Source organism: Neoarius graeffei, chromosome 3 (assembly GCF_027579695.1).
Source record: "Neoarius graeffei isolate fNeoGra1 chromosome 3, fNeoGra1.pri, whole genome shotgun sequence".
In the NCBI taxonomy this organism is placed as follows: Eukaryota; Metazoa; Chordata; class Actinopteri; order Siluriformes; family Ariidae; genus Neoarius; species Neoarius graeffei.
The window spans coordinates 25,650,054-25,663,322 of NC_083571.1; the positions used below are offsets into that span (position 1 = coordinate 25,650,054).

At 44.7% G+C, this 13,269-nt stretch overlaps 1 protein-coding gene across 1 annotated transcript in view; it reads left to right on the forward strand.

The window, feature by feature from the left end:
- The first annotated feature begins 5,063 nt into the window (after window positions 1-5,063).
- Window positions 5,064-13,269, forward strand: part of clockb (clock circadian regulator b) — a 112,015-nt gene continuing 103,809 nt past the window's right edge. The window contains exon 1 of the mRNA XM_060916558.1: window positions 5,064-5,175. The gene's annotated coding sequence lies outside the window, so the exon portion shown is untranslated. The remainder of the gene's footprint in view (window positions 5,176-13,269) is intronic.

Sequence of the window (13,269 nt, forward strand, 5' to 3'; positions counted from 1 at the left end):
ATTAAGAGTGAAATAGCACTAATGGGAATTAACCACTCGAGGGTGTGCCTTAATGTTCCCACCTAAAGCTGATTCCTTTCCAGGAACTTCAAGTGTTTTATTTCTCTTAAACACAGTGACCCTTTCCAACCATTCCAATCAGCGACATGTTACACTTCATTTCCATTTCAAGTTACGTTTAATGTCCCGAGTTAACAAGTTTGTTTCCTGATGACTGACACAAAGCTGTGAATACTGGAGACTCCTTCCATAACCATCTTCTCGCAGAAAACTAAACAAGTTATGCATTTCTTTCTTTGCATAAACAGGTGTTTGATTATGTAGCGCATCCTCTTTGAACGTCTCTGTAAATGAGCTGTTACTATAGAAATGATGACGTATTAGCAAGTAACATATATTTAACAGTTATTCTGTCGATGAGGTGCATAGCGCCGAGTTGGCGATAAGCCATGTACGATGAGATTTTGTGGAATAACTATTTTATTCTATCCACAGTCACCGGATTTTGAAAAACAGAGCATTTCTATTTTTTTTTTTATTCAATAAATAAAAATGTGGCAGTGGGGGCATGGTCAAGGGCCAGTTTGTGAATGGACAGTGAAGCCAGGGAAGGTGAGTGGCAAAGTGAAAGCACCTGTTGTGAATTAATGTGCTGTCTGTGTGTTTGTGTTCAGTGAGAGGGAGAAGATAAAAGGGGGAGAGGGACAGAAAGTCGTCATCTTCCCCAGGCTGAAGTCACGCTGGTGCATGACTCCACAAGAATTTAGACAGCTGAAAAGCATGTTTTCTTTTGAGCTGTGGTTGTGAATAAAACCCAAAAAGTGAACCTGATCCCGCCTGACTGTGATTCAGCATCCACTGTAATCAGGGAAATGTTCCACTGGTGCTGAAAGCCAGGACACTGAAAAAGAATCATCACCATGGAGTCCTCCCCATTCAGAGAGCTGGTCTATGCCTTCGCTGCCACCCAACAGAACCAGCACCAGGCGTTGGTTGTGATGAGGACAATGCAGGAGTGGCACTTCGAGGCTCTGTTGCAGGCCCAATAAGAAGACTGCCAGTCACTCCTGTGTCTCATCACCCCTGGAGTGGCACCAGCCCCGGAATCCGTGGGATTCCCACACGTCACCCTCACAAAAATGGGGCCGCATGATGATCTGAAGGCATTCATGGAGCTGTTCGAGCAATCTGCAGAGGCATGGGGGTGGCCGGACAAGCACCGAGTGGCCTGCCTGTTACTGCTCCTGACCAGCAAAGTACAGCTCGTGGCTCAGCAACTGCCTGCGGAGAACCAGCTGGTGTATGTGGACCTGAAGCGTGCAATCCTCCAGCAAGTTGGCCGCTCCCCAGAGCAACATTGGCAGCGCTTCCATACACTGATGCTGGAGGAGGTCGGCCGGCCCTTCACCTATGGCCAGCAGCTGCAGGACTCCTGCCAGTGGTGGTTGAGAGCAGAGGACCACGACATCAAGGGAGTCATCAACACAGTGGCGCTGGAGCAATTCATCACTCGGCTGCAGAAGGGGTCAGCGGAATGGGTCCAGTGTCACCACTTAGCGTTGCTGGATCAGGCCATTGAGCTGGCAAAGGACCATTTGGCAGCAGTTCCAGTGGCAGGTGGACATCCAGTGTCGTCTTCTCTCTCGCTCTCTCTCTCTCTCTCTCTCATTGTGTGCCCCCCTCCTCTTGTTCCTCCCCTCCCTTCTTCCTGTCCCCTCCTTGCACCGTGGAAGTGGGGGCCAATTCCCCCACAGCCAGCTCCCCAAGCCCGTGGTTCCCTTTCCCCCCTTCCCCTTATGTTTCTGTGTCTTCCCTGCAGGTGAGTGCTCCTCACCCCAGCAGTGCAGAAGTGAGGCCTGGGCCAGTGTGCTGGTGCTATGGGGAACCTGGGCACTTTCAGGACCAGTGCCAGGTAATGGAGGTGGGGGCAGTGGTTCTGATCCCTGACGTGCCAGAAGCTGCACCCGATTGAGCTGGAATGTACTGCATACCAGTGAGTATTCGGGGGGTACACATCAGGTGTTGGTGGATTTAGGTTGTAATCAGACCTCCATACATCAAAGCCTGATTCAATGTGGGGCACAGGGGAATGCACATTTTAATGAAGGTTAACTGTGTGCACAGTGATCGACACAAATAGCTGCTAATGCCCGTCACTATTCATTTCCAGGGAGAAAAGCATAGTGTAGAGGCGGCAGTTAGTCCGAGCCTCACCCATCCGCTGATCTTGGGAACCAATTGGCCAGGGTTTAAAACATTAATGAAACAGATAGGAGTGGGTGGGTCCTGCAGTAGCACGTCATGGGGGAATCCCGCTGCAATGTTGGCTGGGGAGGCAGTCCGAGGGCCGTCCACGTCTGCTCTGTGTCATGATGACACAGAGAGTGAGGAGAGCCCTCCTCCCTTTCTGGGGAACTGCTGAGGGGATTTCCCATTGGAGCAGGCGCGTGATGAGTCTCTGAGACATGCTTTTGACCAAGTGAAAGTAATTGATGGCCAAATGTTGGCCAAATGTCCTCCAGCCTAATGTTGTGCTTTCCTTCCTGTACTTTTGTATTATTAAGGATAGGCTCTATTGAGTGATGCAGGACACTCAAACAAAGGAAAAGATGACTCAGTTGTTGGTCCTGAAGAGCCATAGGGAACTTTTATTCCATGTGGCTCATCATAATCCTATGGCTAGGCATTTGGGGCAGGATAAAACACTAAATCATCTCATGGCCTGTTTCTATTGGCCAGGGATTCATGCCAGTGTCCACAGGTTTATGTGTGGCAGGCCACGAATGCCAGCTGGTGAATCCAGCAGCCATGCCAAAAGCACCATTGCGCCCCCTCCCATTAATTGAGATCCCCTTCGAAAGAATTGGCATGAATCTCATCGGGCCATTAGATCGATCTGCACACGGGTATCACTTTGTGTTATTCATAGTGGATTATGCAACGCAATATCCGGAAGCAGTGCCTCTCTACAATATATCTGCATGTAGTGTTGCAGAGGCACTCTTCTGTATTATCTCCCAAGTCAGTATTCCGAAAGAAATCCTGCACTGCAAAAAATTGAAAACTGAATTTGAGGAGAAAATTACTTAATACTAGTAAAATTATCTTCGTGCATGGGCAAATATTTTTACTTGATAAGACATCTTAGAATAAGTTGGTTGCAATCTAGAACTAGGTTTAATAATCTCAGAATTGGTGTCTTGTATTCTTCTAATAGGAAATGCTAGATCGTTTCAACTATTTTCAAGATATTTTTACTTGCTAAGATATCATTTTTCGCAGTGTGACTGATCAAGGCACTACTTTTATGTCATGCACACTGCGTGAATTGTACAAATTATTGGGGATTAAATCGATCTGAACTAGCATTTATCATCCGCAAAGGGATGGTCTGGTCAAACAATTTACCCAAACACTTAAAAATATGATTCGTAAGTTTGTTCACGGGGATGCTAAAAACTGGGACAGGTGGCTAGACCCTCTGTGGTTTGCAGTGTGTGAGGTCCCACAAGCCTCCACTGAGTTTTCCCCATTTGAATTGTTATATGGGCACAAGCCCCATGGTGTCTTAGACATCTTTAGAGAAAATTGGGAGGAGGGGCCTCCTCAAAGCAATAACAAAATTCAATACATTCTTGAGCTAAGAGCAAAACTCCACGCACTGAATCACATAACCTAGGAGAATTTGCTACAGGCTCAAGAACATCAATCTCGCCTGTACAACAGAGGGGCACAGCTAAGGGAATTTGCACTGGGAGAAAAAGTCCTCATTTTACTGCCCACTTCAAGTTCAAAATTGCTTGCCAAGTGGCAAGAGCCCTTTGAGGTCACATGCCAAATTGGGGAGGTTGACTATGAGGTCAAACATCCAGATAGGGGTGACACATGTCAAATTTACTACCTCAATCTCCTGAAACCATGGAGGGAGGAGGTTCCTGTGGCTCTGGTGATGGTAGTTCAGGAGAGAGCAGAGCTGGGACTGGGGTTAAGTCTAAAAAGTGTGGCCCAATTCACCTTGGTCCCCTGTGGAGACCACCTCTCACCATTCCAGAGAGCACAGGTCATTAGGTTGCAGGAGGAATTCTGTGATGTGTTCTCACCCCTCCCTGGTTGCACTGACCTCATAGAACACCACATTGAGACTTCCCCAGGGTTGGTGGTGTGCAGTTGCCCATATCGGCTCCCCGGACACAAGAAAAATGTGGTTCAGGATGAACTCCAGGCTATGCTGAAGATGGGGGTAATTCAGGAGTCATACAGCAACTGGAGCAGCCTGGTGGTATTGGTTCCCAAGACCAATGGGTTGGTCTGGTTCTGTGTAGACTATAGAAAAATCAATGCTGTGTCTAAATTTGATGCATATCCAATGCCTCACATTGGTGAACTGCTTAATCGGTTAGGCACGGCTCACTTTTACTTGACACTGGATTTAACAAAGGGATATTGGCAGATCGCCTTGACTCCATTATCCTGTGAAAAAAACACCCTTTTCCACTCCATTCAGTTTACACCAATTTGTCACCCTTCCTTTTGGGTTGTTTGGGGCCCCAGTGACATTTCAGTGTCTCATAGACCGAATTCTCTGTCCCCACAATGCGTATGTGGTGGCCTACTTAGTTGATATAATTGTCTATAGTAATGAGTAGGAGCAGCATTTACAACATCTCAGGGCAGTCCTGAGGTCTCTGAGGCACTTGGGGCTCACAGCAAGCCCAAAGAAGTGTGCTATTGGGTGGGCGGAAGTATGCTATCTAGGCTTCCACTTGGGTCATGGGCAGGTGCGTCCCCAAATTGATGACTACAGCAATTGTGGCCTGCCCAAGACCTAAGACCACAAAGGGGGTGAGACAGTTCCTGGGGTTGGCTAGCTATTATAGGCGGTTTGTGCCTAATTTTCCAGACATCACCAGCCCACTGACTGACCTCACTAAAAAGGGAGCGCCAGATCCAGTCCAGTGAATGGAACCATGCCAACAGGCCTTTGACCAGGTAAAAGCTGTACTGTGTGTGTGGGGGGGGCATTTTTATACTCCCCTGACTTCTCTCTCCCTTTTGTGTTGCAGACCAATGCATTGCACAGAGGGTTGGGGGCTGTTTTGTCCCAAATGGGGGAGGGAGAGGAGCGCCCCATGCATCGCCATGTGGGAGATGAAGTACAACACCATCAAGAAGGAGGTGATGAATCACTCATTGGTATCTGGCTCTGCAGCCTTTTAAGTTTGAGGTGGTCCACAGGCTGGGGGCACAGTTGGTGGTAGAGAACTACTTCTCCTGCCAGGGAGGGGTCAGCTGCAGGCTAGATGGCTCCCCTGCCTGAGTCGGGCGGTGGGGGTATGTGGCAGCGGAGGCATGGTCAAGAGGCGGTTTGTGAATGGAGAGCGAAGCTGGGGAAGGTGAGTGGCAAAGTGGAAGCACTTGTTGTGAATTAATGTGCTGTTTGTGTGCCGTGAGAGGGAGCAGAAAAAAGGGGGAGAGGAGCAGAAAGTCGTTGTCTTCCCCGGGCTGAAGTCACGCATTACTCCATAAGAATTTAGACAGCTGAAAAGCATGTTTTCTTTTGAGTTGTGGTTGTGAATAAAACCTAAAAAGTGAACCTGATCCCACCTGCCTGTGATTCAGCGTCCACTGTAATCAGGGAAAAGTTACAAAAAAATTTATACAAGACATCCGAGAAAATAATTTCCACTTTGAATGTAAACAAACCGGTGAAATGACAGTAGCAATTTGTGAAAAATGCTATAATAATAATTCTTGAAAAGTAAAAAAGATGTGTTCTTCCCATCAAATACTTTCATTCCATACTTTCTGCTTTTTTTTTTTTTTTTGCATTTTTTGGGGTTTTGTTTTCGAGTAGAGTTTTTATTTCGTCCTCGGTTGGTTCAGCAACGTGCTCCGCCATTTTGTTTTTCTCTACTTGCGGTATATGAGCTGATAGCCTAGTAGTAGAGTAGCCAATCAGAGTGCACAATTGCTCATGTCCGGTGAATGTGGATCGAATAGTACATTAATATGTGCACCCTGTGATCTGATTCAAGCTGCTGTATGTTTTTATTGTAACAGATGTCGAAACTGCGAAGGAGCCATATTTCTCAACAGTAGCGACACAGCAGTTAAAATAAAAGTTGAAAAGGAGACGGAAGTTCAAATCTCAGCCTTGCTCAAGAAAACCTTTAAGCAAAACCCTTAGGACCCATAGGACACTTTTCTGTCTCGTTTGTAAATCGAAGAAAACTGGAATTGTAATAAATAAACGTAAAGCAAGTCATTGGCTTGGTTTTTGTCACCCTGAAGGAAAAGGAATTCTGAAAAGTGAATGTGAAGCAGATTGTGTAAACTACACAAACAAGACAAATGCCCTGCAGAAAAGACCTTTTATTCCTCTACAATATCTGCAACACACCCTCACTCTCCTCTACTCGCATTGAATATCAGTAGGGAGAAGTGAAGCAGAGAGAGAGAGAGAGAGAAAGAGAGAGAGAGAGAGAGAGAGAGAGCGAGAGAGAGGGAGGAAATGCTTCTTAAATTCTTTAAGCAGGGTGTTTCCTTCTTTTACACACAGTGAATAGATGGGAGGAAAATGACATGTTTGGAACATCTCTAATTACTGCGTCATGCTTTAGAACAGTCGTGACACAGCAAAAAGCGAAACAGAGAGACTGAGAGAGGGAGAGAGAGAGAGAGAGAGATTACCAGTAGATGTTTGTGCTTCAGTACATGGTTCCTTTATGGACAAACTGAAGAACCTTTAGGTTGCTAGTTGGAAGGTAAAGAAATAATTTAGACCCCCCCAAAAAAACTATGTTTAACAGCATGCGCACAAGAGAGAAGTGAGACAGCAGTAGCTAACCTAAATTTCTTATGAAGTTATAAAATACAGCTATGAAATCATATAGAAATAAAATATTTGTATCTGTAGCCTAAGTGCACACAGTCTTTTAAAATACACATTACTGTGCAAAAGTCTTAGGCACGTGTAAAGAAATGCTGTAGACCAAAAATGGCTTAAAAATAAGAAGAAAGAACAACTTTATTCATCACACACTTGTGAAATTTCCTCTCTGCATTTAACCCATCTGAAGCAGTGAACACACACACATGTGAGCAATGAGCACACACATATACCCAGAGCAGTGGGCAGCCATGCTAACAGCGCCAGGGGAGCAGTTGGGAGTTAGGTGCTTCGCTCAAGGGCACCTCAGCCCAAGGCCGTCCCATATTAACCTAACCGCATGTCTTTTGACTGTGGGGGAAACCAGAGCACCCAGAGGAAACCCACGCAGACACGGGGAGAACATGCAAACTCCACACAGAAAGGCCCTCGCCGGCCACTGGGTTCGAACCCAGAACCTTCTTGCTGTGAGGCGACCGTGCTAACCACTTACACCACCATGCTGCCGTGTTTAAAATAATTAAACATTAAAAAAAATACTATAAACAGTAAGCCATAAAAAATGAAACAAAGTCAATATTTGGCATGAGACGACTCTTTGCTTTAAAAAAAATAGTAGTCTGAGGTACAATGAGTGCAGTTTGATAAGGAAATGAGCTGTAGGTTTTACTGAGCATCTTACAGAACCAGCCACAGTTCTTCTGGACACTTTGACTGTCACACTCACTTCTTCATTTTGCACCAAAACCCAGTAGCCTTCATTATGTTTTTTTTTTTTTATCTGAAAAGTGCGCTCTTATGTAATATGCTGCTCAGATACAAACATTTTTCCCTGTAATATTTAATTTTGTGCTGGAAAATGAACGTTTGGAACTCTAAAATGTTTTTGTACCAACTCCATAATGTAGAAGTCAGAAAATAGAAATCTATAACAAAGTTTGAATGGAAAAAAAAGGGTGCCTACGACTTTAGCACAGTACTGTATATTAAACATGAACCCTAACACCTGAAACAACAACAAAAAAAAAATGGCTGGAGAAACAGCATGAGTGTGATGGTGTGTGAGATTCTGGCTCTGACAGTTTCTCCACCTCAGCTACATCTGTTCAATAATCGGTCTCGGCTCGAGACGTGCCTGAGACAAGCATGACGAGTGAATTTACTTGTTTCCGTTTCCCTAAATAAAAACAATAAAAATTAGCTGCCATCATGATCAAACCATCATGATCCTGACCAGGCAGTTACTAAAGATGAATGATTGGCACAACAAAAACATGCAGTCTTTCTTCCTCCCCCACGAACTTCATATCTGGCAACTCACTCAGACACTAACATTTAATTACAGTCTGTTCATTCAGAATCAAGTGCTTGTATTAATTTATAGCCCCTTATGTATGTAATCATCCGTCCTAATGTTCTGACACAGTGTAAAAGGGGTGTAACAATCGACAGCCGTCATCATCTGAATATGGAAACGTCTCATCTCATTATCTGTAGCCGCTTTATCCTTCTACAGGGTCACAGGCAAACTGGAGCCTATCCCAGCTGACTACGGGTGAAAGGCGGGGTACACCCTGGACAAGTCGCCAGGTCATCACAGGGCTGACACATAGACACAGACAACCATTCACACTCACATTCACACCTACGGTCAATTTAGAGTCACCAGTTAACCTAACCTGCATGTCTTTGGACTGTGGGGGAAACCGGAGCACCCGGAGGAAACCCACGCGGACACGGGGAGAACATGCAAACTCCACACAGAAAGGCCCTCGCCGGCCACGGGGCTCGAACCCAGGACCTTCTTGCTGTGAGGCGACAGCGCTAACCACTACACCACCGTGCCACCCTATGGAAAACGTATTTTATAATAAAGTCATTATTGTGATTATACATGATATGTTCTCATGTGTGTTTTCGTCTTGTTCAAGGATCCGGATTAGGGATTGAGTGTTATAATGTTAATCAGTTTCAAACCAGTAGAAAGAGACCACACACACTCACACAAGTCAAATGTTCATTTAAACCCAACACCAAAATATACAGTGCCTTGCAAAAGTATTCATCCCACTTTGTGTTTGTCCTGTTTTGTTGCATTACAAGCTGGAATTAAAATGGATTTGGGGGGTGAGCACCATTTGATTTACACAACATGCCGACCACTTTAAAGGTGAACATTGTTGTTTTTTTTATTGTGACACAAACAATAATTAAGATTTAAAAAAAAAAAATCTGGAGTGTCCCCCCAAAGTCAATAATTTATAGAGCCACCTTTTGCTACAAATTACAGCTGCAAGTCTCTTGGGTGCAGCATGGTGGTGTAGTGGTTAGCGCTACAGCCTCACAGCAAGAAGGTCCGGGTTCGAGCCCCACGGCCGGCGAGGGCCTTCCTGTGGGGAGTTTGCATGTTCTCCCCGTGTCCGCGCGGGTTTCCTCCGGGTGCTCCGGTTTCCCCCACAGTCCAAAGACATGCAGGTTAGGTTAACTGGTGACTCTAAATTGACCGTAGGTGTGAATGTGAATGGTTGTCTGTGTCTATGTGTCAGCCCTGTGATGACCTGGCGACTTGTCCAGGGTGTACCCCGCCTCTCGCCCGTAGTCAGCTGGGATAGGCTCCAGCTTGCCTGCGACCCTGTAGAACAAGATAAAGCAGCTAGAGATAATGAGATGAGATGAGGTCTCTTGGGGTATGTCTCTTTTAGCTTAGCACATCTAGCCACTGGGATTTTTGCCCATTCCTCAAGGAAAAACTGCTCCAACTCCTTCAAGGTAGATGGGTTGCGTTGGTGTACAGCAATCTTCAAGTCATGCCACAGATTCTCAATTGGATTGAGGTCTGGGCTTTGACTAGGCCATTCCAAGACATTTAAGTGTTTCCCTTTAAACCACTCCAGTGTAGCTTTAGCAGTATGTTTAGGGTCATTGTCCTGCTGGAACGTGAACCTTCATCCTAGTCTCAAACGTCTGGCTGACTCAAACAGGTTTTCCTCCAGAATTGCCCTGTATTTAGTGCCATCCATCTTTCCTTCAGTCCTGACCAGCTTTCCTGTCCCTGCAGATGAAAAACATCCCCACAGCATGATGCTGCCACCACCATGCTTCATTGTAGGGATGGTGTTCTCAGGGTGTTGGGTTTGCGTCACACATGACATTTCCCATGATGGCCAAAAAGATCAATTTTAGTCTCATTTGACCAGAGAATCTTCTTCCATGTGTTTGGGGAGTCTGCCACATGCTGTTGGGCAAACTCCAAATGTGATTTTTTTAAGCAATGACTTTTTTCTGGCCATTCTTCTATAAAGTCCCACTCTGTGGACTGTATGGCTTAAAGTGGTCCTATGGACAGATACTCCCATCTCCGCTGTGGATCTTTGCAGCTCCTTCAGTGTTCTCTTTGGTGTCTTTGTTGCATCTCTGATTAATGCCCTCCTTGCCCGGTCTGTGAGTTTTGGTGGGTGGCCTTCTCTTGTCAGGTTTGTAGTGGTGCCATATTCTTTCCATTTTGCTATAATGGATTTAATGGTGCTCCCTGGGATATTCAAAGTTTGGGATATTTTTTTATAACCCAACCCTGCTCTATACTTCTCCACAACTTTGTCTCTGACCTGTTTGGAGGCTCCTTGGTTTTCATGTTGCTTGCTTAGTAGTGTTGCAGAGTCAGGGTCCTTCCAGAACAGGTTGATTGATACAGACATCATGTGACAGATCATGTGACACTTTGATTGCACGCAGGTGGATCTTAATCAACTAATTATGTGACTTATGAAGTGAATTGGTTGGACCAGCTCTTATTTAGGGGTTTCATATGAAAGGGGGTGAATACTTATGCACACTTCAGATTTCTGTTTTTTCATCTTAATTATTGTTTGTGTCACAATTAAAAAAATAAAATAAAATTTGCACCTTTAAAGTGGTAGGCATGTTGTGTAAATCAAATGGTGCTAACCCTCCAAAAATCCATTTTAATTCCAGCTTGGAATGCAACAAAACAGGACAAACACCAAGGGGGATGAATATTTATGCAAGGCACTGTATGTGCTGTAACACCCCCCCAGACAAGACACGCACACACACACACACACAAACAAAAGGCGGAGTAGAGCAAGCAGTTATCAGATGTCATTGACCACAAAACCTGTTGTCCTAAAACATTAAAACAACGTAACCACAAAAATATATTTATCTCCATGGCCTTGTCCTTTGCCTGCACTTCTGAACAATGGGAGTAGTACTATGAGGGACTGCTGATTAAACACACACATATTTATGACTCAAACACACTGAAATCACTGACAGAACTTGTGATTAATCCCAAAACACATATCAGCCTTCTGATTTGCATCCAAGCTCTTTAGCCGAAAGTCATCCACAATTCTAAATATGAATCGATTCACATTTTCGAAATCAAAACATCTTTCCTCATAGTGATTCAGTGTTTATAGCACAGAGCATGAATTTCAGCTCCATACAAAGGTGCGTGTTACTACAGATTACCAATTTATTGCACAAATTCACCGTTGGCTTATGGCGCAACTTGCCAGAACAATGTCTTTAAGCGGCGTACGCATGCACACACAGCACCCACAAAGCAGTTAAGAGGCTTCAACATCCATAACACGTCCCTTGTGCATGAACGCTGTGATCGTCATCAGGCTCCATCTTTACAGTGCCATCTGCTGTTCATGAAGTTATTTTTTTTATTTAAAATAAATCGACTCAAACGGCGCTGCTGACTTCTCAGTTCTGACAGCACATCCTATCATGTGATTTTTTTTAATATCATGCTTTAAAATGAAGAACCGAATAAAGGGCTGTAAGATGAGAAAGTGAACTGTTCGTGATTTGGATGAAACAATGGAAAATAAGACACACAATGACAAACTATCGCTTAATGCACGCAGTGTTTATTTCGAAAGTGAAACTGTGCTTTGGTGTGAATTCTATCTTTGTATATATATGCAGAGTTGTGGTCAGAAGTTTACATACAGGGACGTGAACGTCATGGCAATGTTTGGGCTTTCAGTAATTTCTTTGAACTGTTCTTTGTCTGTGGCAGAATGATTGTACAGCATACATCTCATCTCATTATCTCTAGCCGCTTTATCCTTCTACAGGGCCGCAGGCAAGCTGGAGCCTATCCCAGCTGACTACGGGCGAAAGGCGGGGTACACCCTGGACAAGTCGCCAGGTCATCACAGGGCTGACACATAGACACAGACAACCATTCACACTCACATTCACACCTACGGTCAATTTAGAGTCACCAGTTAACCTAACCTGCATGTCTTTGGACTGTGGGGGAAACCAGAGCACCCAGAGGAAACCCACGCGGACAACATGCAAACTCCGCACAGAAAGGCCCTCGCCGGCCCCAGGGCTCGAACCCAGGACCTTCTTGCTGTGAGGCGACAGCGCTAACCACTACACCACCGTGCCGCCTGTACAGCATACATCTTTAATTTAAAAAAAAAAAAAAAAAGACACTAGAATTTGGTGCACAAGTTCTAATTTTCTTTGGGTTTTCTGAAATCAACACAGGGTCAAAATTATACATACAGGGTCAAAAATTTACATATGCTCACTTAGATTATTAATTCAGAGGTACTGAAACTTCCAAAATTTCTTATCTTGCCAAGGCTGATGTCTCTTAACTTCCTGTTAGTGATTATGATTGACTACAGCTGGTAGCTTCTCTGTGCCTTCATAAAAAGGGTTTGTTTACAGCACTCATTGGATTGACCAACACACAGTAAAATAGGAAAGTCCAAGGAGCTCAGTGCAGATCTGAGAAAGAGGATCGCAGATATACACAACTCCGGAATGTCTCTTGGAGCCATTTCCAAACAGCTACAAATTCCAAGATCAGTTCAAACAATTATATCCAAGTTATTGTGAGGTCACTTTGCCAAGCCACTTTGTTTCAAGAAAACCCAAACTGTCACCCTCAGCTGAAAGGAAACTGGTTAGGATGGTCAGGAACAACCTGGGAACCACCATGGCACAGCCCTGCCATGAACTGGAAGCTGATGGATCACTGTCTACAGTTCAGATCACCATGGACTAAGAGGCTGCTATCCAAGAAATAACCCCCTGCTCCAAAATTGATACCTTCAAGCTTAACTAAAGTTTGAAGCTGACCACACGGACAAAGAAAAAGCCTTCTGGAGGAAAGCTGTATGGTCAGATGAGACAAACATGGAGTTGTTTGGTGATAAATTTTTGGTCCCTCTGACTATAAATCAAAATCTGATTGGTTAATTTGTCTGTCACTTCCTACATAAACATGCACTGGCATGGCCTTCTTTCCTGGCAATGAAGTCCTAACCAATGAGTGAGCAGCTCTAAACTCTTCTCAGCCTAGAGACAACAAACAAAAAAAA